The sequence below is a fragment of the Schistocerca nitens genome, chromosome 5, assembly GCF_023898315.1.
Source record: "Schistocerca nitens isolate TAMUIC-IGC-003100 chromosome 5, iqSchNite1.1, whole genome shotgun sequence".
Taxonomy (NCBI): Eukaryota; Metazoa; Arthropoda; class Insecta; order Orthoptera; family Acrididae; genus Schistocerca; species Schistocerca nitens.
This window is the reverse complement of record NC_064618.1, coordinates 416,429,268-416,456,658: the sequence shown is the minus strand read 5'-3', so window position 1 is coordinate 416,456,658 and position 27,391 is coordinate 416,429,268. Positions and strand designations below refer to the sequence as shown.

At 45.4% G+C, this 27,391-nt stretch overlaps 1 protein-coding gene and 1 pseudogene across 1 annotated transcript in view; both read right to left on the bottom strand.

Moving 5' to 3' along the window:
• The window catches only part of LOC126259203 (protein jagged-1b), a 591,182-nt gene that overhangs the window by 488,038 nt on the left and 75,753 nt on the right, over positions 1-27,391 (bottom strand). The window lies entirely within an intron of this gene.
• On the bottom strand, positions 10,225-10,342 carry LOC126261415 (5S ribosomal RNA; annotated as a pseudogene).

The window sequence follows — 27,391 nt, the reverse complement described above, 5'->3', positions numbered from 1 at the left end:
GTATTGCCGAAAAGATGGAAATCACATGGTGCAAGATCTTCGTTCCTTACCGATCAGCGTCTCTCACATCTTTGCGATCTTGACCAAATTGTGGGCAGTATTTCGCAACGACTTGACGCGCCACTGCATTTGGTACATATACTGCCAAAATTTGACGGTGAATATGAGTGCAATTTAGATGTTTTGTTCACAATAATTGTAACGTCCCATGCGTGCTTCAACATTGGAGTACGTTTCCAGTTGCCTCGCCATTTCACTAGCACACTGCGGTGCGGCTGTTACCCGTACCGCAGCAGAACTGTCGCTTCATGAAGCCTGGAACATGTAATCTCTTCTGACAATGCGCCACTCTTGTTGCGCAATGGCCTTAGCCTGGGACGAAATGCGAAATCCAGCGCATGTGCTTGTTTAAAGAGAAGTTGTTCTTGATACGCAAGGTTTTGTCTGCGAAAGGGCATTTACGTGTTACGGTCGGTTGTAAGCGCGGTCGTATCCACCTGCGACAGGCTCAGGATAGCTGTTTTGTGCGCCTGAGACAAAGGAGTGAGGCGGGTAGCGGGAAGGCGTTTCCGAAACACCTTGTTCCCTGTGTGACTGCGAGCCGGCGCATTCCTGTGCCGTCCCAGACAGCCTAATCACGTGTCCGACATCACGAGGGGGGATTCGTGGTCCAGCTGTGAAACCTTAGCGAGGTCCGGGGGCGTCCTGAAACTCTAAGTCACGCTGTTAAATGAGAAGAACCCCGAACTCGACACCGTCCCTGCCGGCCTATGTCCCTACTTCACTAGTAATCGGCAAACCGTCGGCTGAAAAAAAGAAAAAAATCGCAGGGAGCTTTTGTTCCTCAATAAGGCACACACAGAAAGTTAAAAAAAAATGGTTTCGAATTTGTCACGAATTCCCGTTGGAAACTTTTTTTTTTTCGGAACGCATAGAGTAACTAAGCACTGTGCTATGTTGTCTAAGAAAGCACTTCGTTGAGAAAACATGGAAATATCCTCGAATTATTCAGTTAATGCCCCCTCAGCCTTTCCTTGGCAGACGTCAGAAGCAGAGTCTTGAGACCACTGAGCAAGTTTGCTCGAACAATATTTAAATCACTGTATGTGTTAAAGAGGAGCGGGATTCAAGTCTCCGTTAGTCTTTCTGTTTGATATGGCCAGTGGTTTTCCCAAATCATTGCACGCGAATGTCAGAAAGGTTCCGCAAGCTGTTCATTGCCTCTGTTTTATCCGTCTTTCTGCGGATGGGTGATATCCTGACTATAATGACATTAACATCGACGGAACGTTGAATTCTAATCTTCCTTCCTCCACTGATTCAAAACGTTTTTTTCGACGACTTCCACAAAACTTACACTCCTTTATCTTAGACGATGTTTTCAATTTATTCCTATTTGGAGAACCTACTTAAAAAAAAAGAGAGACAGATGATTTACAGTATTCTCAGGTATGTCAAAAGTCAACAAGAGCTACAGAAAAGTAAGCTAATCATCTTCTGGAAACTGACTTCGGTTTAAGAGGTAGAAGCCCTCACTTACACTATTTAACGGATGGGTAAATAGTTCCTAACAATATGTATAAGAGGAAATCTATCAGACAAAAATTTTTCAGTTCTTAAGCCATCAGGATATGTATCGAGAACAAGTTTACAGCTGTATAGAGATATGAAACATGCAAGTAACGCTGCTCATTTGAGAATAAACGATTTATTTAGTGTTTAAGATAAAGTTTGAACAATAATAAACAGAAACTACACGTTATCTTTCTAATATCGCCAATTAATATTTCCTTAGCATATTTCGTAGATATAAGATCTACAAGATCACCGTCTTGTTAAGCGCCACAATTCTAGTTTCCACAATTTGTTTAAAATTTAATATGTTTCACACAGTACTTTGCTGAAAGTGTTGACGCAAATCTGTCAGATTTGAATTCGTCTCCCTACTCCCTACTCTGAAGACACCAGACGTACACATTACCGTTGATTAAAAAGTGTAACAATATTTGCTATCATTAATTTTACTCTTTTGTGTTACGTATTGTTATGTAGTCAACAAAGGTAATTACATTTCCAGGCGAACAGGAAACCACAAAACATCACTGTTTTTCTCTTGGATTACATATTATTATTGAATATTTAACTTGTCGAGCTAATATTTTATCATCTCGATACCGTAGAACAGTCAGCAGAGTGATGAAAAGGGCAGCTCTGCTAAGTTGTAAAAAATCATTTCGTGAACAAAAATCCTACTGGTGCTGATGACAAGTTGTAGTTGGAGGACTAGCGGGCTTTTCTCCGTCCGTGGGGCTGCGCCCTAGGATTTTCCTTTCCTCGGTTCACACAAAGCCTTCATTAGAGGGCGGTGGCTCCAACAGCACATAGCGTGACTGTGCCATCATGCGGACGCCTTTCCACTCTCGTTAAGTACAGTTCGTTGTGAGCTTTCGCAAATTCAAAGGCGCTTTCACCAAAAATGCTCGGTTCCCATCAATAGACAGAAAGCGTCGAGATGCTTCAACCTGCTGTTAACGGAGAGAATAATCCTTGACCTCGAATGCCCGATGGCCATCCTAACATACTCACACTTTTCCACGTAGTATTTGCGTGCTGTAGTTTCTGCTTTTGCGCAGAGTATGTCCATAAATTTGTTTAAACATTAATTTTTCGATTTCTAAGGTTATATATACTTGACGCAACATATTTTACTCCTGAAGTTCTTACTACATTATGCAGGAATTTCTCAAACTCGGCACAAAAATATCATATACATTTCAATCTTACTTGCATTACATTTTTTGCTTCCTGCTCATAATAGCGTTTCTATTATGACTAAACTTTTATGATGCGACAATAAGTCATCGACGTTAGTCCAGAATGAGTCACCGCGATAACTCCACATGGTCGTCAACCTTACTGAAAAAGTCGGCAAATTGAGTTCATGTGTGTTTAGTTATCAGTTTATGTTTAGACCAAACTTTTTCTTACTTTCCTAATTGTATGTGTACTCATGGCGAATAACAGCGACGAAGATACGATTAGTCATACATATGAAATACCTGACAGCGTGAGAGCATGTAGGACCAATTTGGGGTTTATGGTGGTGCTGAATAATGCCTTGCGTTACTAGCATCTCTCAACATAAAAATAGGAGAAACTGCTGAAGTAAGGTCTAAATGACTGGGGGCAACACCAGCTATGCTCTCTAGATAGTTTTGAGAATCATGTTTGTTTCATTGAAATTCATTGTTTCAGGTTACAGTGGTTGTGAAATCCAAAATCGCTGTTCCAAAAAATGTTTCAAATGGCTCTGAGCACTATGGGACTTAACACCTGAGGTCATCAGTCCCCTAGAACTTAGAACTACTTAAACCTAACTGACCTAAGGACAGCACACACATCCATGCCCGAAGCAGGATTCGAACCTGCGACGGTAGCAATCGTGCAGTTGCGGACTAAATCGCCTAGAATCGCTCGGCCACCGCGGCCGGCCCATGATTGCTAATTCTTAGCGGCGATGAGCCGCTTTCAACAAGGAAGGAAGGAAGTAAGATTAAGGTTTCAACGGCTCGTCAACTTTGAGGTCATTACAGACAGACCACAAGCTGGGAATGGTTCAAGGGTGCGGAAGGAAATCGATCGTGCCCTTTCAGAGGAACCATCCGGGCATTGCCTGGAGCGATTTAGGGAAATCACCTGGATGGCCGGTCGAGGATGTGAACGGTCATTCACAAGAATGCGAGCGCAGTGTGCTAATCACTGCACCATCTAGCTCGGTACTTTCAATAAAACTATAGAGTGGTATAATATATTTAATTGTTATTTTGTATGTTTTGTAAACATCCATGGATGTTAGCCACTTACGAGCACAAACAAGTTCATGCAACTGTTATAACTGGTGCTACTAGAAAAAATCTTTCATGCTGGAGTGTACACTAAAAGCTAGTCACACTATAGGGAATAATAACTAATCATTTGACTGAAAACAACAAATGATTTACCTGCGGGATCATATTGCTGTGGATAAAATTGCCACGCTTCATGGTACCATGTTGGGTAGCCAACTGTAGTGTAACAGAAATGACGAGTGAGGATGAAATATGCATTTATGCGTTGCTGTTAAGTTGCAAAAACAAAAATTATTGCGCGAGGAAGACTAATATTCACACTTAGGCTAACTGCCTACTGGTCAGTACGAGTGGAGAAATTGAAGATCATGCCATAGGCCTGAGCGGAATTTGTAATGCCAGAGGCTGGAACTCGAAGTATTGTGTCGTACGGCGAGTGTAACAAGAGTCTCGAACTAAGTGTTCTGGTAACTTCGTGACCAGTTGCTTCGAATGCACGCTGTTCAGTGGCTGTTCACGGGCTAATGGGGGGAGAGTTCCACGTCTATCGAGGTTGCTTTACAGGAGGAATCACTCACGGTCTTGTTGGCCGTATTCCTCGGAACCCTCGGGCGCGGCACAAAGCCCCAGGGCGCGGCTGAGACAGTGACGCGGCGAGGAAGGTCTCCGCCGCAGGCTGCAGGGCAAGCGTTCTCCACGGCTGCTCCTCTAACGAGCGCGGGGGGGAAGGATTCCGAACGGGAAAAACGAGAGCGCCAGCGCCTGAAACGTGATCGTCTCATCGGCTGCTGGGTTTTCCTCGCGTCTGAAGGGGTTAACGTACGGCCGGTAGCGCACGGCTGGAGGCCTGCACCTCACCTTAGCGTGTTTCAGAAAAGGCGAAAAGCACAAAAAATGCATAGCTTTCGGTAAAATACGTGGAGTTTTCAATACTAAGTATCCGGCGTGTGTGAAAAGTAAAGTCTAAGATGGTTAGGGCTATGTTCTACTAGTTTTGACTTCTGCAAGTGAAACTTAAAATTTGTATGTGAATACCGTTCAAGTGGATTGCGATATCCGTGTCGGCAGCCTGAAAGAATTTTCGCACTTTAGAGGAGTGATTGTCTCGGACTGGGACTCGAACCTAAGACTTTCGTCTTTCGCGAGCAAGTGCTCTATCGACTGAGCTGTCAAAGGACGGCTCTCGAACCGCCCTCACAGCTCATTTTCCAACAGTACCTCTCTATTACCTTTGAAACTTCCTGTTGGTAATTGCCAGAGCAGAAAGGAAAGCAAAAAAAAAAATCGTTGGAACAGATTGGTATGCGAAATGTAGATATTATTCTAATGAAACTGAAATGTACATGGAAATGCATGTGACTTTGCGAGTGAATGGTATGGTGCATGGACTAAAGAGGTTCTTTGCTGGCTTCCTAGGGGTAAGAAAAGACTCAGCTGATGGCCTAATAGCCGGCCGCTGTGGCCGAGCGGTTCTAGGAACTTCACTCTGGAACCGTGCTGCTGCTACGGTCGCAGGTTCGAATCCTGCCTCGGGCATGCATGTGTGTAATGTCCTTAGGTTAGTTAGATTTAAGTAGATCTAAGTCTCGTGGACTGATGACCACAGATGTTAAGTCCCATAGTGCTTAGAGCCATTTGAACCATTTGATGGCCTAATAAAATCTCGGCTATGACATAAAAAATGCACTATCTGTTATCATTACTTCAGATTTTACTTTAAATAATGGATCCGAAGTCTCGGACTTCTGTTGTCCTGTCACAATTACTACATCTAGTGCCATTATTTTATCCCTGCTATTTCTGCTGTTGCTGCCAGAAATTCTTTGTCATAACTTTCTTAATATGAAATTTAAGGCATTGTCCAGGTTACTTAAGTAATTTGGTCCGCTCCATGTACTTCCTGAAACTCACCGTTTATCTGGGATAATGTAACACAATATGTGGACGCGGCTCTTTTCCAAGGATACCGCTGGAACTGAGCAGACGTAAGAAGAGGCGAGCTCAAATATTCTATTACCTTTCCTCACTCAGGTAAACGGTGAGTTTCAAGGAATACTTGATGTGGAATACATTAATAAAGTAACCTCATCCATTCCTTAAATTTTATGTTTAGAAAATCCAAATGAAGAATTTCTACCAGCACAACCAGCAGCGGTAAAGTAATGATACCAGCAGGAGCAATATATGTAAATAGCAGCGGTAAAGTAATGATACCAGTAGGAGCAATATATGTAAATAGCGAGAAACCGAGAAGTGATGAGAAAGCCTTTATACAGCAATGAATTTCAGTTGGCAGCAGCTACTGATGATGAAGATGATATACATCAAACATTTATACGTTATTCAGGTGTAGTTGCTGAATAGTAAGGAATAGAAGTAGAGCTGGCTAAGTAACGCCACTATGATCATAACTGATGACTGTTTATGTCCAAGAATTTAAAAAATAAATAAAAATATCGCAATGTAGGGAACTATCTTCGTGCAAAATCATACATGCATATATTCTGAAAAGTCTGAAAAGGGTAAATTTAACTCAAGTTTTATAGGCATCTTCGTTCCGCCTCTAGATACTCTGTAATGAGCTCCACTGTCAAGATTCCTGGACATCTCTGAACGTTTGTTCAATAATATGCCACGTATTGAAGGTACAATTGTTATTAAGAATCACAATGTCTATTGTGGTGGGCTGACTATCGGACCAACACGTGTATAAAAGATCTGTTGCAAACAGCGGTACGAGAACGACTCTCAGTGAGCAAAATTGGCGGAAATCACTATCTGTAACAATTACAACTCAGCCATTTAGCGCTTCTCTGATGGTTACTATTCTCGAATCGTATGAAACAGCTTGCTGTAAGCAGGAGGAAGAAGACGTCACTTCAAATCTTCTGTGATAATACTGTTCGAGTACTGTCACATGACATCCTCCAAAGGAACCAATTTTGTTGGAAGGCAGTTTAATGTAGATACGTACAAAACTATCACCTTCGTTGATATAACTGATTGCGTTACTGAACAGAGAAACTAACATTGTACCTCTACTTGAAGATCTTACCATCCTGCTTTTCTTTTCCCCATTACTCGGTGATGCTCGAGACTATGTCCCAGTCTGTACTTCGGTGTAGTCATATATTATGACGGCGTCCTTAATTACTGCAGATTGCTTTGTAGTGATTAAGCGAACGATACTGCATCAGTGGAGTTTTCTACCAGCTGCTAATCTCTGGTATGAAGTGAAGACTATATTTCTTTCACATTTTATTTTTGTTGCCGTACGTTCGGTAGTGACAGACAACGGCATCGGCTGTTACGTAGTAGCTCCTGTTACACTTCACGTTTTATTGCTGTTTCGAAAGACTATTGCCTATTAAGAAAACTGCGTTTCAGGCCGATAGCGGGAGTAATAAAGCCATAAAGCCACCTAGCTGTCCGCCCCACATATTTCAGTTGGCACACCTGTTAAGTGAATGGATTCGTTTGTCGGCAATGATCTACGAAGAGTGGCACAAGTTTGAAGGGTTAAACAAGTCTCTTAGAAACTTGAATCCTAAACTCTCCATTCATGCACTATGCGATCCTTTTTGAGTCCTCGTTAATAAATAACTTAGAGTAAGACACTTTCCTTTATACGGCAACAAACTAAAAGTGGTGAGCTTCTGAGGCATTCTGTAATTTTTGTTCTTATTTTTAACAATTTGAGCAACTGGAGCTGCGTGCAGGCAGCAACCGGGACAGAAAGTAAATGAATATTCTTCTTTGCTTACTATTGACACAGTTCGACATTTCCTCTACTGAACATTGTTTCATCATTTATAATTTCGCTTTGGAAAATTTGGATATTTGTGGTAAGTCCTATGGGACCAAACTGCTGAGATCATCCGTCACTAAGCATACACACCACTTAACTTAAACTATCTTACGCTAAGGACAACACACAAACCCATGCCCGAGGGAGGACTCGAACCTCCGACGGAGCAGCCGCGCAGACCGTTTCAAGGCACCTCAGACCGCGCGGCTACCACGCGCGGCAATTTCGCGTTGGTTGTTATCTAGACAGAAGATAATTGTGACAGTTATCATCTTACTTTCTGATGAGAGAGGCTCAAAAGCAAAGGTTCTGAACCGTTCTAATGTTTCTCTGTTCCCTACCGAGAGATACGAGTATGTTGTTCCTAACAACTAACACTACGATATTGCCATCGTTTATCCTCTTTTCAGAGCTCATAATCCTTTTTAAAAGCCAAAAACGTAATTTTCTTTTGCTTTTCTAAAAATGACTATTCCATATGAATTAAACTGTTCAGACTTACAAAAGAGAAAATTAATCCGCAAGACCAAGGTTGCGTAATCTCAGTACTTCCAACAGTGCTCATACTACGAAACTATCGGATTCCCCAAACCTAATTCCAACGTTTACAAGTTGGTTTTCAATCAGTAGAAGTGAATTTTAGACACATAACAGATAGAATTTTTTTATTTTACGGAATATGTCAACGTTTAGTGTAGATTATCCGCTCTTCCACGCTTTGCAATATGTAATAGCAGCAGCATCAATATGGATCTTACCAGGTTTTACATAAAGAGAACGGGAGAGATGGAAAAGGGGGTGGGGATAGAGCTGTAAATGAGCCGAGTACATTGCAGCATTCACGGGAATAATTGATTTAGCAAGTTACGCTCTAAGTGCATCAGACCGTCTTTGGCCAGCACCAGGGAAGGGTCTAGAACCAGCCACGAAATGGACTCAAATGCAGCGCTGCATATAGCCGAGCTTTCACTATGCAGTGTAATTGAAGAAGTGTATCTGTTATGAAACACCGAGGTAACAATGAAAAAATTATATATTCACCGAGGCAACATTTTGTTAACAGCGAACGTTATTCCATAAATTACATCAACGTTCTGAGAAAAGTGAGAATATTTACCAACTATAGGAACTGTTTCTGGAAGTACAGATAAACCTTCATGACTAGTTTTTGTACACCTTGCTAATGTGTTTATACTTCGAATGATACGTGCAATATATTTAATACATGACACAGAGGTGTATGGATTTCCTACAGCCTGGTGATGCCAAGATAATGTAAATCATGTCAGTTTTACTTTCTTAGTAAGTGCAGTAGCATGTAGCTAAATGAAGACACTGGTAAAAACTTTCTATTGAAAATAGTCATATGTTTATATTGATTACTAAATGAGGCGTGAAAAAGTCGTGAAATCTATAAGTTCCGTCATACTAGTCATATGTTTATATTGATTACTAAACGAGGCGTGAAAAAGTCGTGAAATCTATAAGTTCTGTCATACGTTGTATGATCACTTGTCCCAGATCGACTCCTAGAATGGAAAAGCTCAACTGATACATCGACGTGCGCTCCACAGATATGTAAGTGTGCTTTTACAGGAGGAAGATATGTGGATTTATTTCCGTCATTAATGAACGTGTTTCTGCAGGTGCTTTTTGCTCTCCCCAAGATTTCCAGATATTTTCTGTCCACCTATTCCAATACTATGGTCTATATTTGTTTTTCAAGCAGAGGAGAATCGTACTCTGGTTCTCTTGAAGCAGGAGAAAAATGTGCTAAGGAGACATCAGTAATACGAAGGCTATGAGGCTTTTGGACACAATTTGATATTTGAACTTCCCTTTAGTAACTTTGGTTCGGGACTGACCTCATGCTACTTCCTCTTTCCCCTGCCTGCACTTTCCCACACTCATGGGCCATGCGACACTCAATATGACCGCCTAGGAAATGAAAAAGCTGTTTTAAATACTACAGCACTTGTGACATTATAGGTGAATAGTCTTTTCTCCAATCTATGATGTAGATGTCGCTGCAATCTAGGGGCGTGCATTCGGCCAACAATGCAACGAGGCCTTTCTCACACGTACTGATACTAGTCAAAACCGAAAAAAGGAAGAATGAAAAAAAAATTTCGAAGTGGAATCTGAGCTCTCAAAAATCTTTAACTTCGCACAACACTTCGCTGTTACCTGTCGCAGCAAATGACGGATTGTATAACTACACTGTCGGTAAAAATGGCAACAGCGAAAAATAATTAATGTAGACTAATGAAATTTTGGGAATACATTTACCTAGGTGATTAAGTGATTAACATTGCAAGATCACAGCTTAATGTAAGTCTGAGATAAGCCATTGCAGATGTGAAATAGCACTCCGTCATCAGGCCACAAGTGACCCACCGGGACCATCCGACCGCCGTGTTATCCTCAGGTGAGGATGTGGATAGGAGGGGCGTGTGGTCAGCACACCGCTCTCCCGGTCGTCATGATGGTTTTCTTTGACCGGAGCCGCTACTGTTCGGTCGAGTAGCTTCTCAATTGGTATCACGAGGCTGAGTGCACCCCGAAAAATGGCAACAGCGCATGGGGGCCCGGATGGCCACCCATCCAAGTGCCGGCCACGCCCGACAGCGCTTAACTTCGGTGTTCTCACGGGAACCGATGTATCCACTGCGGCAAGGTCGTTGCCACAGATGTGAAATGTTGGTACGTTATTAACAGCCAGAGGAGCATACACTGTGTTGCACAGGGCCGGCCGGAGTGGCCGTGTGGTTCTAGGCGCTACAGTCTGCAGCCGAGCGACCGCTACTGTCGCACGTTCGAATCATGCCTCGGGCATGGGTGTGTGTGATGTCCTTAGGTTAGTTAGGTTTAAGTAGTTCTAAGTTAGAGGGGTTGATGACCTCAGAAGTTAAGTTCCATAGTGCTCAGAGCCATTTGAACCTTTTTTTTTTTTAATTGTGTCCGATGTGACTAAGCTCTGTCTCTAATAACGCAGATACCGACGGCGTGTACGCCGCTCTTATGAGCAGTGCTTTACCCTTGAGTGAAATAAACTGACGCGTATAGTTTACTCGCTTTCGTGTTCTTTGCTCGGCCTCCATCACGAGCTGGAAAGTAATGACGCTGACGGAGCGGTGGCAGAGACAGAGACGTTGAAATATCAGGTATTCGAAGCACGAGCCGGACTGCAGGTAACTGCGGAGCCGGTGACAGCGGCGTCGGCGTCGGCGTCGGCGGCAGCGACTTGCGTGGCCGGGTGCCGCCCACTGGCAGACCGCACTCATAACGGGGCGGCGTGACGGGAAGTCCCTCGGACGCAATCTGCGCTGCCCAGACACAGCACACGTAAACGTCCGGCCGGCTCAATTACCGTCGCACTCTGCTCTCCCGGTACAGTCCGGAGCAGGTACACCGCGAAACAACAGGCGGCGTTTCGATTGACAGGACGACAACCGCGTTTACAACGGCTATTGTGCCATCGGCACCAATCAGTTTACTTCCGATATCACACATTCGATGAGCGTATGACCGTCTGAACTCGCCTCTCAGTTCCGATTGAGACGATGGTTACGGACGAGAATTATAATGAAACACATGTCGTGTAATTCTTCATGCTTTCCCGGCGATCTGTTGACATCTTGGCTATTCGAGAATCCAGCCGGATATTCGCGTCGTTCTTGCACGATATTTCAACAGCGTGCCTCGCTGTCTTCTTCAGGTGCTACCTGAGACTGGTTCTGGAATCCAGCGCCTGAGCTTGTGGAAACTCAACGCAGGACAGTCCGGGATTTTGCAAGAAATAGAAGTGGAGACCGATAGAACAGCCGTCAGACTAGGTGTTGGACATTAGAGACCAGATTTGACACACTCCAGATCATGAACTCGACTTCAGAAGACGGCCAGACAGGGCGCGAACGGCGGTTGGAATACCGGCGACCAGAGAGGGCCAATGTAGCCGCGTCTGGCGGGCGCGGACCACAGACGGAACACTCGACTCGGCGCGGACCGATTAGAGAACGCCCAGCTCCTTCCAGGGAAAAATACTGGACTCGATCGACCCAAGGACCAGTCTCAGATACCACCTGAAGGCGAGGCACGCTGTTGAAATATCGTGCGAGAACGACGCGAATATTCAGCTGGATTCCCTAATATCCAAGATGTCAAAGACATGTCATCTTTATTGAGCTGATCGATTTCGAGGGACCTGAAGAAACGTTGCGCATCAGATCAATGTCAAGGTTATTAGAGATGGAGCTCTAGCTCACTGGAGAATGGTGCAGGAAGGACTCGACCAGTGCGTTATCAAACGTTACCATAACAGTGTTCGCGTGCAACATGTTCGATAATGCAGATTAGGATGCCCAGACCAATGCTTTAACCGCACTCGATTGGGACTCCAATGGCTCTACCAATGCACCACTTTGCTCTGTTTCAGGGGCTTCAACCGGCTTTGTGGAGAAATAGAGTCGACGACTATGATAACCACTACTAGGAAAAGCTAGTGGAAACTTAAATTTGCTGGAATCCGTCTGTGTAAGAAATCGTATAATGGCACAAATCAGAGGCGCGCCGGTAGGATAGTCGCATGTAGTTATAGCCCATACAAAAGTGTAACATAAGTGCTCAGAGAGCTTAAAAGGGAATGCTTGGAAACAACACAACTAGTTTAGCGAAATCCTACTGGATAAATTTAGAAAGTGTGCGCACACACACACACACACACACACACACACACACACACACACACACACACACACACACACACACACACCTGTATTCGAAGAACGTTATGCTGCGACTATCGATTACTTACCTCGCGTAGGGATCACGAAAGTATGATTAGGGATTAGAACACGTAAAGAGGCATTTCGCTGCTGCTTAATACGTGAATGGAATAGAACAGAAAATCAATAATTAACGTAAGATGTAACCTCTGCCTTTATAGTGAACAGTGGCTTGGAGATTACATAACTGTGTGTCTCTCCTAACAGTCGCCAGGCGCATTTTCTCTGGTGTTTAGGCAGATAGTTTGAAATGTCCTTTTTGCAATGTGTATCAAAAGTCAGACAAACAAATGCAGTTCTTCACGACTTTCGTGCGACGCCCATTGTGAAAGGAAAGTGTCGGTTTGTTTCTGAAGCGGAATTTTAGCTCCCCGTCCGGTAGAGCGGCTCCAAATCAGCGTACCCCAGCTGTCTGCGTCTAGTGTAAGTCAGGAAAGAGTGCGAACGTTTTCAAATGTCTGTGAATCGTGTAACTGAGGCGGAACATGGGGACCAGCCCGGTATTCACCTAGCGGGATGTGGAAAACGGCCTAAAAACCACATCCAGGCTGGTCGGCACACTGGCCGTCGTCGTTAATCCGCCGGGCGGATTCGAACCGGGGCCGGCGCGCATACCCGAGTCCAGGAAGCAGCGCGGGTGATATTGCTATCGACTAATATGCCTAGATAAACCATAAAGACATTTGGATGGATAAAGTGGCCGCAAATAAACAGCTAGAAACTCCTTAGCGGTATCAAGCTGTAGGAAAGTGCTCTTGCGACGGACGGTTGCTTCAGGTTCTACCTTAGACGACATTGGACAGCAACATGGAGTTGCATGTAGCCAGCATGCCGCTCTTGGAAAACCGGAGCTGTTATTTATTAGGTATTTGCTCTGTTCTCCTCAAGAAAATGAGGATATCACGTTTCGAAGGTCTCACCAATAAAGACCTGGGCCTAGTGTTGATCCCTGAAGACGTACGTACATCCCAACCTGAAGCAGTTGCTACTAAGTAACATTTGCAAATACTTTCTTGGCCTCCTGTGGAAGGGAGCTGCTGCAGTCAGTGTCCTGTGCGAACTTGGGTGCCTGTCTACAGTAATAGCGACGTAAATTAGGACACTAAACAGCGGAACAGACCCGCGAGCCGCTGGAGATAAGGCTGACGTAGCGGTTCGTGTGAGAGCGGCGCCCGACACAGCTCAGGCAGCCGGGCTCTGGCGGTGGCGCAGCTTAACGAGGCGCGCACGGCCTCCAGGAAGTGGGTCTGCGTCCGGTAATTGGTCGTCCCGGAGGAGCGCGTGGTCCCAGCCGTGGCCGCTTACACATCCAGCACGCCTGTTTATGCTCGCCGAGTGGGCCACACAATGCCTGTTTCGCAGTTCCTCGTCATTGAACCACCCCCACTACCATTCATTCGGCGTCAAGGATGGCGCTGTTGAGCAGTGTCAGATAGAGCACGGTTGCGTAACGTATGCGTAGCTAACGATAGCTGGGGGCTCTGCATTTGCACACCACTGAAGCCTCCATGATTGGATGGATGGTCATAAGGAAAACAGCCCGCATTAGCATCTCCGTTCACAGCTTGCGTAAGCGGTGGGTGATGAGGAGGAAAAGCAGATCACGTCGGCATTAAAGCCACTAGAGACGATCAACTGAATCATTTGGAGAATAACTGAGGAAGTACTAGTTTTTCCCGGATTAGTAAAGGATGATGCTCTTCACAGATGGAAACTGAAAAATATGGCAAATTATTTTTAGATAATTCAATGTATAAAAAAGAAAATAGGACTTTGGGATACAGTATACACCGTAAGTCTAAGCATACCGACCGGTTTGTCATCCACCACATCAACGCATCGGAGTTTTACGTACACTGGTCAGGAGAGCTTATGCTATTTGGGATTCTAATAATTTGACACTGGAACTGGATTACGTGGTCGTTGTCAGAAAAAAGTGGATATACTGATCATAAAATTGTTTGCTTTCCAATTTGGGCCACCATGTGAACCAACAATGAACACTTGTAAATCAGTTTCTTAGCCTTTGCTGGGAGTATTTCAAGATTCCTCAGAAAATACGATACTAAAAGTGTCCTTTGGCTTCGGCCAAAATAGAGGCCTTCTTGGACCTGTTAAAGATGATTTGGGGCTGAGGAAACCTAGATTATATAAAATTCCCTGTCACTGCGGAAAGGCTTGTATTTGACTGTGCACCCTCAATCCCACCTGAAGGTGGCGAGCAGTTGGACATCGAAATATCTTTGTCGTCAGAACGATGAAATCCGAGAAGTGCAACAGGAGAGGAACTAATGTATTGTGACTTCGTGGGACAAATTTTCTTTTCCTGTTATGATTTGTATATGATTTGTATCTTACCAGGATCGGTGAAGGGTGATTTGAAACCTGCTACAGGGTTCGATGGCAGCGCGATTAAGCGTCTCAGACTGCGAAAGGTTTGAGGTTCGATGCTCCTAGATTAGTTTTCTGGCTCTTACCACGATTACTACTTGTGGTAATGCTTCAACCATAGCGTCGTTGTTATTATTTTACTTAAAGTAAATTTAGAAACATAACTGTAGACGTAAAATATGGCATATTTAGAGTATTAGGTAATTGGCTATAATACAAAATAAATAAAGGAATAAATCTGGTACTGTCTGGAGACACCCAGACAATACTCAAAAAACTAATATACTTTCAGTAGATGGTGACCTGCAGCTCTAATGTAATGAAATAATGTCAAATTACCGCCTTGAGCTGCTGGTAAAATACTTTATTTATAAACCAGTTTCAATCGTCTGACCAGCATCAGGGCCGTCCGAGTTGGCCGAGCGGTTCTAGGCGCTTCAGTCCGGAACCGCCCTGCTGCTACGGTCGCAGGTTCGAATCCTGCCTCGGGTATGGATGTGTGTGATGTCCTTAGGTTAGTTAGGTTTAAGTAGTTCTAAGTCTAGGGGACTGATGACCTCAGAAGTTAAGTCCCATAGTGCTGAGAGCCATTTGAACAATTTGAACTAAACTGTGTGGAAAATACAGATTTAGCTTTTGACAAAGAATACATCGACAGATATATAACAAGAAATTCCATGTACTCTGACACTATATTAATGCTGTTTCATTTCGTCTCGCTGCTCCGCGAGTCTCATGCGAGATGACTCGGCTAAGTGTCAGACAGCTACACCCCTTCACTTAGTGGTCAGGAGCTGTTTCCACAAAAAGGCCGACCGACGCGCTCTCAGCGAGAGTGACCCCGTCCGCCAGCCGGCGCTTGCCCCCATTAAAAGCAGCTGTCAGGAGGGGGAACGAGAGCGCACACCTGAGGTTATTGGTGGGCAATTACATCATCGCGCACACGCCGGCCGGAACGCTAGAGCGGAGCACAGCAGAACGTTCCAATTGGCGGCACGTCCTGCGGCCCGGAATGCCGCTGCAGGGATTGAATGCAGATGAGCGGGCAGCGGGCGCTCTCCGGCCGCGGGCCCGGCGCCTGCTGGCAAGTGGCTGCGCCCAGCGACCTGGCAAGGACGCAGCTTTCCCAAACAACCGCGAGACACCTCACTGTGCACTAACGGCGACTGCTGGGCTGCCAGCAAATAGTTCCCAGACAAAGGAGATCCGTGACAATGCCAAGTAAGCCATCGCTTTACACGACGGCGGCCCAATGAGTTATGCAACGCATTTTTCTCGACCATTTTCTGTTGAAAAAATTTGGAATTTGTTGTGGTACCTGCTGCAATATTCCAGCGTCGCCCCCTATAGTTTCATGAAGTTCCGATTAGTGGTAACGATGTACGGGGAGTCTGTAAAGCCGTCGGCACACGGACCGTGCTGCCGAACGTTAACGTTGAGCATGCCAAGTTCAACGTGCTGCGGAACGCCCAGGAACGATGCGACTTGTGCATACGGTACGTGGGCCCCAACGTGGTATACGCGATCGCAACGCACTCCAGCGGCAGTTGAGGGATGTTTCTATTTCGTCAATCACACTCTTTACTCAACGGGCGCGCGTAAAATTCTCATGTTAGCTCTATTAAAACGTACATTTCCTCCATCGTCCACGAAAAGGAAAGTACCATGTCCAATCAATAAGGACGCAGGCGTATAAAATTTCCATTAAAAACAGTGCAGTACAAATTTGCAGTACTTCCCCGCATAAGATAAACATTATTTCATCATTCCACATTTCACTAAAACCCCAAGGTCAGTCGCCGGCCGCGGTGGTCTAGCGGTTCTAGGCGCTCAGTCAGGAACCGCGCGACTGCTACGGTCGCAGGTTCGAATCCTGCCTCGGGCATGGATGTGTGTGATGTCCTTAGGTTAGTTAGGTTTAAGTAGTTCTAAGTTCTAGGGGACTTATGACCACAGATGTTGAGTCCCATAGTGCTCAGAGCCATTTTGAACCCAAGGTCAGTCTTACTTGATCACTGTTCCTACCCAGTAACAGAATCTTTACAACATGTGAATTACGAGGCGTAAAAGAAAAAGGAGCAAAATATCTTTATACAAGTAGCGCAAGCTGTCCTTTAGATTAAGCCAATCGCACCAAGTCACCCCTTAAAAAAAGGCGAACTTATATTTACATAACATCAAATATTGTAGCGCATACTTGTATTAAACTAATAAAAAAAGTATCAGAACCTAATAAAATGTTAGGAAAAAAAATTTGGAGGTGTATGGGCGCGAACCACCGCCCCAACAATTACTTAGTATTCGACACAGACGCTACTTTTTATAAAAATTTTGTTCGTTGTGTTTTGTCGTTGCGGACGTCACATGACATCCGTTCGTTTTGTTGATCCTTCCACTCAGTTTTTTTTTATTACAGAGGCTAAACAGCTCTTTGGCTGAACACGCTGACCTAGCGTGCCGCCTACTACTCATTACGCTAATCCACCAATAGGCTCCTTGTACTTAATCATATTGTGTTGCCCCTTGCTAAAAACGTTAATCTTAGATAATTATGTTATTAATTGGAATTTAATTATAACAAATTTTACCAAGAATAATGCATAGGTTACAGTACGCTTGTTCGCCCACTGCTTGAATACTGCTCAGCAGTGTGGGATCCGTACCAGATAGGGTTGATAGAAGAGATAGAGAAGATCCAACAGAGAGCAGGGCGCTTCGTTACAGGATCATTTAGTAATCGCGAAAGCATTACGGAGATGATAGATAAACTCCAGTGGAAGACTCTGCAGGAGAGACGCTCAGTAGCTCGGTACGGGCTTTTGTTGAAGTTTCGAGAACATACCGTCACCGAAGAGTCAAACAGTATATTGCTCCCTCCTACGTGTATCTCGCGAAGAGACCATGAGGATAAAATCAGAGAGATTAGAGCCCACACAGAAGCATACCGACAATCCTTCTTTCCACGAACAATATGAGACTGGAATAGAAGGGAGAACCGATAGAGGTACTCAAGGTACCCTCTGCCACACACCGTCAGGTGGCTTGCGGAGTATGGATGTAGATGTAGATCCTGAGTGTGTCGCTGCCTTCAAATAGCCTACTCTCATAATACGCATGTTACAATAATTCTTATATATATATAGTTGAAATGAATGCCAATATGGCGCCTCACAACTCTGTACTGAAAGGAGACGGCGTGGTGTGACGTACGTGGCGTTGTGCCATCTCATTGGTCAACGCTCAGACGCACGCTCAGAATATCAGACATTCCACATATTGCTCTTCACGTTCGGAAAGACTCCCGAACGTGCTATTCCACACTTTGACGTCAGAAACTCGGCACGCGCAACGCACAACGTTCGGATGCACGGTCCGTGTGCCGACGGCTTAACGGAGGTGCGTCCCAAGCAGAGAGCTGTCATTGAGTTCCTTTTGTGGAAAACCAGAGCACCACAGATACTTGTGGCGCTTGCGGAATGTCTACGGAGACTTGACAGTGAACAAAAGCACGGCGAGTCTTTGGGCGCAAACCCTTCCAGTCCCCCCGCGAGCCGGCCGGCCACGCACAGCTCCTACTCTTGCAATGTTGGAATGTGTGGACACCCAATCGAAGTGAGCGATAGGTCACAGTGAAACACCTCGCTGCACAAGTCTCTGTTGATAGTGCTGACACACTCGTCCACCAGTTCGGGTACTCAAATGTGTGTGCCCGCTGGCTTCTTTTCCGCCTACCCACCTTCCCACTTCCATTTGTTTCGCCGAATGATGGATACACTCCACGGGAAGGAATATGTGAATGATGGGAAGTTTATTAATGCGGCAAGACGTAGGCTCTGATGCCCACCAGTAGAGTGATATCATGCGGTCATATAGGCCCTCTCAGTAAACGTAGTGTAGGGCCGTCTCATTGGAGGATAGGGTTTTGTAGCCAAAAGAGTGAGTAATAGTATGGCGTATTGGAATCCTGAATAAAACCAGCCTGCTTTCAGAAAAAAAAATGTGTTGTATTACGTACTGAATGCCGCTCGTACTCTATCAGAAGTATCCGGTCACAGTGGCCATTGATCTGGTGTTTGCTCACCCTTCGCGTTTATGCTGGCTTTAACCCCGCAGGTGACACCGTCAGTGAGGTGTCTGAATATCTGTGCGGGAACGACAGCCCCTTCTTCCTCCCTTCTTCCTCAAGAGTTGAAACCGGAGATGGTAATGATGTTGAACACCCGGATCTGAGGCGAAGTCTGGTTTTTAACTTGTCCCAAAAGTTTTCCATTGGGTTCAGCTCCGAACTCTATGCAGGCCAATCTATTTCAGAAATTTGCTGAAATAATCAGTAATAAGTCGCATGGAAGAGAGTTTATTCAAAAAAGGGTTCAAATGGCTCTGAGCGCTATGGGACTTAACTTCTGAGGTCATCAGTCCCCTGTAACTTAGAACTACTTAAACCTAACTAACCCAAGGACATCACACACATTCATGCCCGAGGCAGGATTCTAACCTGCGACCGTAGCGGTCGCGCGGTTCCAGACTGTAGCGCCTAGAACAGCTCGGCCACTCCGGCCGGCAGAGTTTATTCCTTTGCCGGTTTCGGCACCTAGTGCCCTTCTTCAGAAGATTATAATCATTGCACTGTTAGTGAGCGTCAAAAATAAGCAGGTGTATGCAGTACTTGCATATTGCTGTGTTCATGATGATCACAGTGCCTCTATATCTGCCCAAGTGCAGGTATTTTGATGCCAAAATAAATCGAATTGTGGCTACTACTTGTATGAGCTGAGGATCTTCATCGCAGTCTGAGAGTATAAGATTTACAAGAAGCGCTGGCAATCACCACGGAACAGTGGAATGCAGTTACGGCTTTTCTTTTTGATGAATCATCCTCATGCACTCTGCATGTGCTGTCAGCTTTCCGGCCAGTGAATTAACCGACTTGCGTAAGGCGGAGTGTGCCGCGTGTGCTGGGAATCAGTAAGACGGCGAGATCAAAACCACGCGACCAGCGCTGCGCTGAAAGCTGCCACGACGATTCGCTTCTCAGTAAAGGCTCAAGGGAAAAAGAAAGAGCGATGCAGTTAATGGCTCCAGGAAGCGAGCAGCCAGAAATGCTAGTTAGCAAGTCAGATAATTAACGTGCTCCAGTGTCGGCTACTTTCCTCTAAGCTGCAGTGAAGTAATTGTTTGCTGGTGGGCAGCAACTTCGTGAGCGGACTCCTGCTCAAATGTGGTCGAGTAGTATTAATTTACAATATACGATGTGCAATTGCAATACACGATGAGCATTTGTATTACGTGCTCTAATATCTGGCCCAAGGACAGGTTTTCTTATTTTTTCTCCACTTCTCCGCAGTTTCACTTTATTGTTCATTTCACGTTGCTGCCGCCTTTCTCTTAACCGTTTCGATGATCGAATTATTTTTGTTTTAGCGTCTGGAATACCTTCCAATTTCCCTTTGGTGAGGACTTGTAGCACTCAACACTTTCCCATGATCATTTTTTAAAAAGTTCTATCGTTCTCTTGACGACGAATCATTAGCACACTAGCTCGGGCTGGAAGACTGCATGGAAGTGTCGTTTTCATAGGAACCATCCCGTCATTTTCCTTTAGTAGATTTGGAAAACCACAAAATCTAACTTCGATGGTCGGAGAGGGACTGGCGTTCCAGTCCTCTCAAATGCCAGTTCGGTGTGTTAACCACTACTCCTTCTCCTCTGGTTTCTCCAGAGCTGTTCATTGTTAGGTTTTATCCCGTGAATCATAACCAGGATTGATCTTTATTCGTCAACAAGTTTGAGCGATTCACTTTTTAGTTGTTATTTTTAAATTTTCATTTTTTGGACTAATCCCTAAAACTGTGATTCTTCTTCTTCTTCTTCTTCTTCTTCTGGATCCACTTTTTGAACAGAAAAGAAAAATTTGCTATTTTACGGGGTGCTACCTTAAATACAGTCTCAACCGTCTGGTCGGCAACTCCCAACTGCTGATAAGTGGACCTTTTGTGAAAATATTCACCCTAATTTACTGGCCGGCCGGAATGGCCGTGCGGTTCTATGCGCTACAGTCTGGAGTCGAGCGACCGCTACGGTCGCAGGTTCGAATCCTACCTCGGGCATGGATGTGTATGATGTCCTTAGGTTAGTTAGGTTTAATTAGTTCTAAGTTCTAGGTGACTGATGACCTCAGAAGTTAAGTCGCATAGTGCTCAGAGCCATTTGAACCATCTGAACCAACTCTAATTTACTTATGTGGAAATGTAGGGAAAGTTAGCATATTCACAGATGACGTAATTGCCTTCAGACATGCAGGCAGTTAAAACTAATTCTGTTCCCAAAAACAATACCGCGACTGACTGCCATTAAAGTTCATTAGCTTGCATACATTTGCAGTTAGATAGCTTTCCTATTTACTACACCAAATCGACAGTTGAAGTCATGTTCGGTTGCTTTATTATTGGCGGTGACGTGACTGCCATTAAAGTTCATTATCTTGCATACATTTACAGTTAGGTAGAGTTCATATTTACTGCACCAAATCGACACCGGAAGTCATGTTTGGTTGATTTGTTATTGCCGGCGACATAGTTTTCTATAGATAATATGGGAGTATCGCTCAAGTTGATACGTGAATATCGTGCAACCTGATAGGTCTCTTCTATGAGTTAGAAACGTTAAAGGCTTTGTTTGGCTACTGCATATAATATTTTTGAGCATTAAGTTGGCTGTTCTCGGAGGTACCTCGCTAAATACCAAAACAGCGATGAGAATGAGTGAGTGGGTGCACGAAATGGGATTGATTCCGACCATCCAGATCCTGATTTCCCTAAATCGTTTCAGGTCATTGCCACGACTGTCGTTTTCTAAAGGCTACACCCAACTCGTTCATCTCTCCTCTTCCAGCTGAACTACGTCACGATTTCTACATCCACGAAACTTTATCAGTCCAGTGGTTTCCCTCAATCAGTTGCAGCTAAAGTCGGTACGATTCCTTTCCCATCAGTATCCTTTGTACACTCTCTCAATTATTCGATTTCTAATAAACTTTGAACGGTCTCCATCCTTTCCTTATATCCTTCAACGTACTATGTGAACGCCTGATTGCGTCAACAGTATCCAGCATACCCACGGCACGTACACTGCGCCAGAACTAGAAAGATGGCGTACACCCTGACCGAGACACCGTAGTAGTCAAACGTCAACAGGACGTCAGATCGTACTCTTCCTGTCTTTCTCATTCACAATGGCTTTGTAGAACCAGGAGGGGGTCAGACTATGGGTAGCCGCAGAGACTAACTGCTGATCCATTTCAGACCGTGGGTTCAGTTAAGGCGCATCCTCAAACAGATATATTGCATTAAACAGAGATAGATGTGCATGTCCCTCGAAAAGAGGACTTCCAAACCGCGAAGAGTCGTCTTTAGATGAGAGAAATATTGCTTGAGAACACGTCCACTCAAGTTCAAATCCAAAGTCAGCTGTAGTCAACGATACGGTCAGCATAAGTGCATAGAATAGCAGCCCAACGGAACCGATAAGCGCTGCTCAGACACAGTCTAAAGAGACAGACTGTCAATAGCGGCGCATTTTAGAGTGAGGAGTGTTTGGTGATCATGTCATTTCGCTAAGAGGTTTTTTTTTTTTTTTTTGTTTTGTTTTCAATTTACCAGCTTTCGAGCCGTGCCCATTCAGCTATCTCAAGAGTAAAGAGTAATGTCAAATACGACGATACAAATGTAAGGACAACACAACACCCAGTCCCCGAGTGGAGAAAATCGAACAGGCGCTCCTTCATTTAGCAATCCGTCGCGCTGACAGTGAAGCTACCGAGACGAACCGCTGAGAGACTTCGTCGACGGGCCAGCGTCGTTATGAGTGAAAGTTGCTCTTCTCCCTGCAGATCGAATTCTCAAATGCCGCTTCGAAGTACCTCGGAAGATTTCTGCGGAACAGTGGCCAGATTATGGCAGCTATTTACACGCAAGAGGCACAGGCAAAACTTCAGTGCTTAGCCACGCTAGGATGATAATTCAGTACTCGGCCGTGCAGTGAACCAAAGGTCACCACTACTCAGTCGACTGCGTTCGGAGTCCTGCAAGAGACAGGAAAATGCAGGCATGCCCGGACACGCCGCGTAACTCTTCTAACGAGGGATAAAAGCGAAACGCGGCGCGTCGTGCGCCCACCTGGCCAGCAACTACCTCGTAATAATCTGCATACGATAGGGCAGCAGAGGCAGAGACGGCCGCCGCGGCCTCTTCAGAAGACGAGGCGCGCGGGCCCGCGCGACGTGCGGCGAAAATTATTAATTAGTGGCCGGTTGCCGGCGTCATCGTCGCGAGATAGTGCAGCGCGAGAAAAAGGAAAGGGGAGGAGAACAAAAAAACAAAACCGAGTTTTAAAAAAAGGATCAGGAGGATAGAAGGTGGGGAAAAGCGTCTCCGGTAAATGACGTCACAGCTATCGGCCCGCAGCATCGGAGGCAGGTGGCGCGGCGCTGCACCAGCCGTGGGCAATAAAGCCGACGGTGATGGCCGGTCGGGGGTGAGGGGCGCTGCTGATTTAAGCGCTCCGCGGCGCATCCGGGAGGACGCGGTGCGGGGTTCGAGGCCCGGACGAGGCCCGCGCCGATGCTTATCGGCCAGGACCGCCAGCGATCGCCCGAGCCGATTCCGCCGCGGATGTCGGGTTGGCGGCAGAGCCCGTCCATCAGTAGCCGAGTGGGGGGATGGGGGTGGAGTGGGGTAGGGCGTGAACGGCAAGATCCATCCTGCGTGCTTCACTGGTGGCTCTCACTTGTTTATGAAGATTATTCGGCCGTTCCCTGCGCCGCGCGCTGCCCGTAAATCGAACGTCACATCGTCTCGGGCCGTGAGAGGGAATTATAAACGTCAGTGCGAGGACGAAATTGCCGCTGTCTGTAAATGATCTCCGAGTATTTACAGGTGCGCGCCTCCGTTTCTTACGTGCATCGTCGGGCCGGCGGTTCTACCGACCACTCTAGTTGCGGTGTCGGTGTGAACTTTGCCCTTGCGGTTGGGTAGGTGGGTCCGCTGCTGGTGGGGATGCTGCGTGGCTAACGACATGATTTCTCGGCAGTGTGGGTGTATGTGTACTATCGGTACTCCCTCCCCGCAAGCATTTTTTTAATAAAGTAAGGAGGCGAGTCATGTTAACGACCAACCTACATCATGATAATGAGCTGCTGAATCTGTCGACGAGGGATTTGTTGAAGAACGATTTGCAACGTTTGACTTTTTTTTTTCATGATAAGGAAATCCGCTGCAGTTGTATTTCACAGATCCTTTATTTGGTTAACATCGTACACATAACCCAGGTTTCAGGTCGTAAATCCCGTCTTCATGCGCTTGATTGCGGACGAGAAAGTCGTAGCAATCATGTAAAAAGTCCAGCAATCAAGCGCCTGAAGATGGGATTTCAGCTTGCACGTATGATTTTATCCAAAAGGTTATGTCAAGTACAACTGTAGCGGATTTATTCCTAATAAAAAATCTTAGCAACAGTTCTGGGTGTCCCATAAAATGTATGTTATATTTGTCATTGTTAAAAGAAACAGTACATCCACTGACACTCGAAAGAAATTTGAATCTGGACCACGAGAGCAGTGTCACATAATATCACAACAGTGGTGTTTTCTGAAACTAATTTTATAGTAAGCCAGACTTATAAACGCTGTAAAAATTTAAGTGTACTTTTTTATGAGCTCTTCACGGAATTTTCTGAAATATATGTGAGGAATATGTATCAGTTAATCTAAATGCTATGTTTGCCAGCGATGTGAACAGCTAGATTCCTTGGCTGAAAATGTTATCTCTCTCATCCCACACACGCTTGGGGTCGTGTGAAGTCGTTTGTAAAGAGTATACATGTTTTGCAGTTGGATATAGTGTTTATCTCAAGGGATCAGATGGAGGTTATTTTTGTTAGACAGTTGTTTGACGTGTGTAACAATACAGATGATAAAAGTGTAAAATATATTATTTTGTAGTTATTGATTGCCGGCCGCGGTGGTCTCGCGGTTCTAGGCGCGCAGTCCGGAACCGTGCGACTGCTACGGTCGCAGGTTCGAATCCTGCCTCGGGCATGGATGTGTGTGATGTCCTTAGGTTAGTTAGGTTTAAGTAGTTCTAAGTTCTAGGGGACTGATGACCAAAGCAGTTGAGTCCCATAGTGCTCAGAGCCATTTGAACCAATTAGTTATTGATTCATTGTACTTCTGTAATCCTCGAAAGTTTCAGATTGCTTTGTGCAGGAAAATCCAGAGCCAGCATACTCAGAAGAAAACAAATGAAAGACATAAAATCAGCTAAGTACTATATATAAAAAACAATTTAATGTCAGCATGTCAACTTTTAAACTTTCGTAAATTGACGTATGTCTGCAGTTACACTTATCAGTGGCGGTTTTACTGAAAGTGGCACGCTGCAACCTTCTCGACGATAAATCATTCGCGAGAACAGTTATGTCGATAAATGGAACAAATGTAAGCAGACAGTGACTTCAGCTACGGTGCTAAGTCTACATTCGCACTGTGTAGATGTCTCTTTATCCTTCCTTCCTTTGGTAGCACATCCTTATAAATAACCTTTCAGTCGTTTACAATATGAGACTGGACTACATTAAGTAATGGAGATGGAACACCACAGCCGTATTTCCAAAGTTCTCATTACTCCGACGTCTAGTTTCAGTGCAACATCTGTGTCATCTTCAGATGCTACTATTAACCAAGTAAGTACTTCCACTCATTGGCTCATGTGTGACAGGATCCGTACGATACTAAATGCCGTGGACCGCTATTCATCGGGAGTGCATATTCCGAACGTGTAGACTGTGTGGCTATGACTTTGGGAGGCAGACATTTTATAATTTGTGTGCTCTCGAGTAAACGTCCGTACGGAAACAAAGGTAGGAGCACGAGCTGTTTCTGAATAAGCATTTTTGGAATAAGAGTTTCACTCTGCAGCGGAGTGTGCGCTGATATGAATCTTCCTGGAAGATTAAAACTGTGTGCCGGACCGTGACTCGAACTCGGGACCTTTGCCTGGTAGAGCACTTACCCGCGAAAGGCAAAGGTCCCGAGTTTGAGTCTCGGTCCGGCACACAGTTGTAATCTGCCAGGAAGTTTCAGTATTGAATCGTCTTTATATCCTGAGTTCAACATGTTTCGGAACTTCTTTGCTATCATCAGTATGTATTTACCGCATGAGACTTTAACACGCGTGACGTACCGTCGGAAAGGAACGGGTAAGACACCTCGCGACAGCTGCCAGACACATTGTCAGCCCGTGCAGCTAGTGTCCGTATTAATCGTCACGGCTCCGGGCGTCCCATGGCTCATTCTTGGGAGTGTGGGCGGACGGCTGGCGCACGCAGCCGCGGCCGCAGCAGGGACTTAATAAAACGCAGCATAAAAGCGTGCGCGTCGCTCGCCGCTCGGGGCCTATCCGTCAATTACGGGTCCGGCGGGACGCTATAAAGATGTGTATCTGAGTGTACCTGGCTGCGTGCTGGAATCTAGCCCGGCCCGTCTGGGCTGGCCCGCGCGGCCGAGAGCCGACCCGCTCTGTCCATTCAGCCCACAGCGGACAGTACTGCGCCGCGCTGCGCCATTGTCTGGCCGCGTCACGCACCGAGTCGCGCGGGGGCAGGTGCCTTCATCCTTCACCTATCCCCGAATTCACAGGCAGTCAAATATGGACAGGCACTGTCTCACTTTCCGTATAACCAGTTGTATAACGCAGATGGGAAACTTGCCAGAGTCAAGTCGTTTACAGGCGCCGTTTACTGTATCAATGCGACGTCACACGAAGTATTTTTTGACAACAAGTCGTTATTACCAGTTCTTATCGCACACAGATCTTTGTAATTTACCGACACAAATATCTACATCCCCAAAGGCTCTGCAATACCGTCGCATTATTTTCAAAGACATGTATATCAGTAATTCGAAACGAAATTTCCTGACAACTTAATGCTCGCAATGGGGCCAATATTTCGCCACACTATTAACACTCGAAACTTCTTTATCCTCTCAGATATACGGTGAACAGCCAAAGAAACTGGTACCACTGCCCCCGAGAGTACGCAGAAGTACCACAATACAACGTGGCATCGACTCGACTAATATCTCAAGTACTGCTGGAGGGAATTGACACCATGAATCCTGTAGGGCTGTCCATAAATCCGTAAGAGTACGACGGGGTGAAGATCTCTTCCGAACAGCACGTCACAAGGCATCCCAGATGTGCTCAATAATGTTCTTGTCTGGGGAATCTGATGGCCAGCGGAAGTGTTTAAACTCACAAGAGTGTTCCTGGAGACATTCTGTAACAATTCTGGACGTCTATGATGTCGCATTGTCCTGCTGGAATTGTCCAAGTCCGTTGGAATGTACAATGAACATGAATGGATACAGGTGATCAGACAGGGTGCTTATATACGTGTCACCAGTCGAAGTCGTATCTAGACGTATCAGGGGTTCCACACCAACTGCACACGCCCCACACCATTAGAGCCTCCACCAGCTTGAACAGTCCCCCGCTGACATGCAG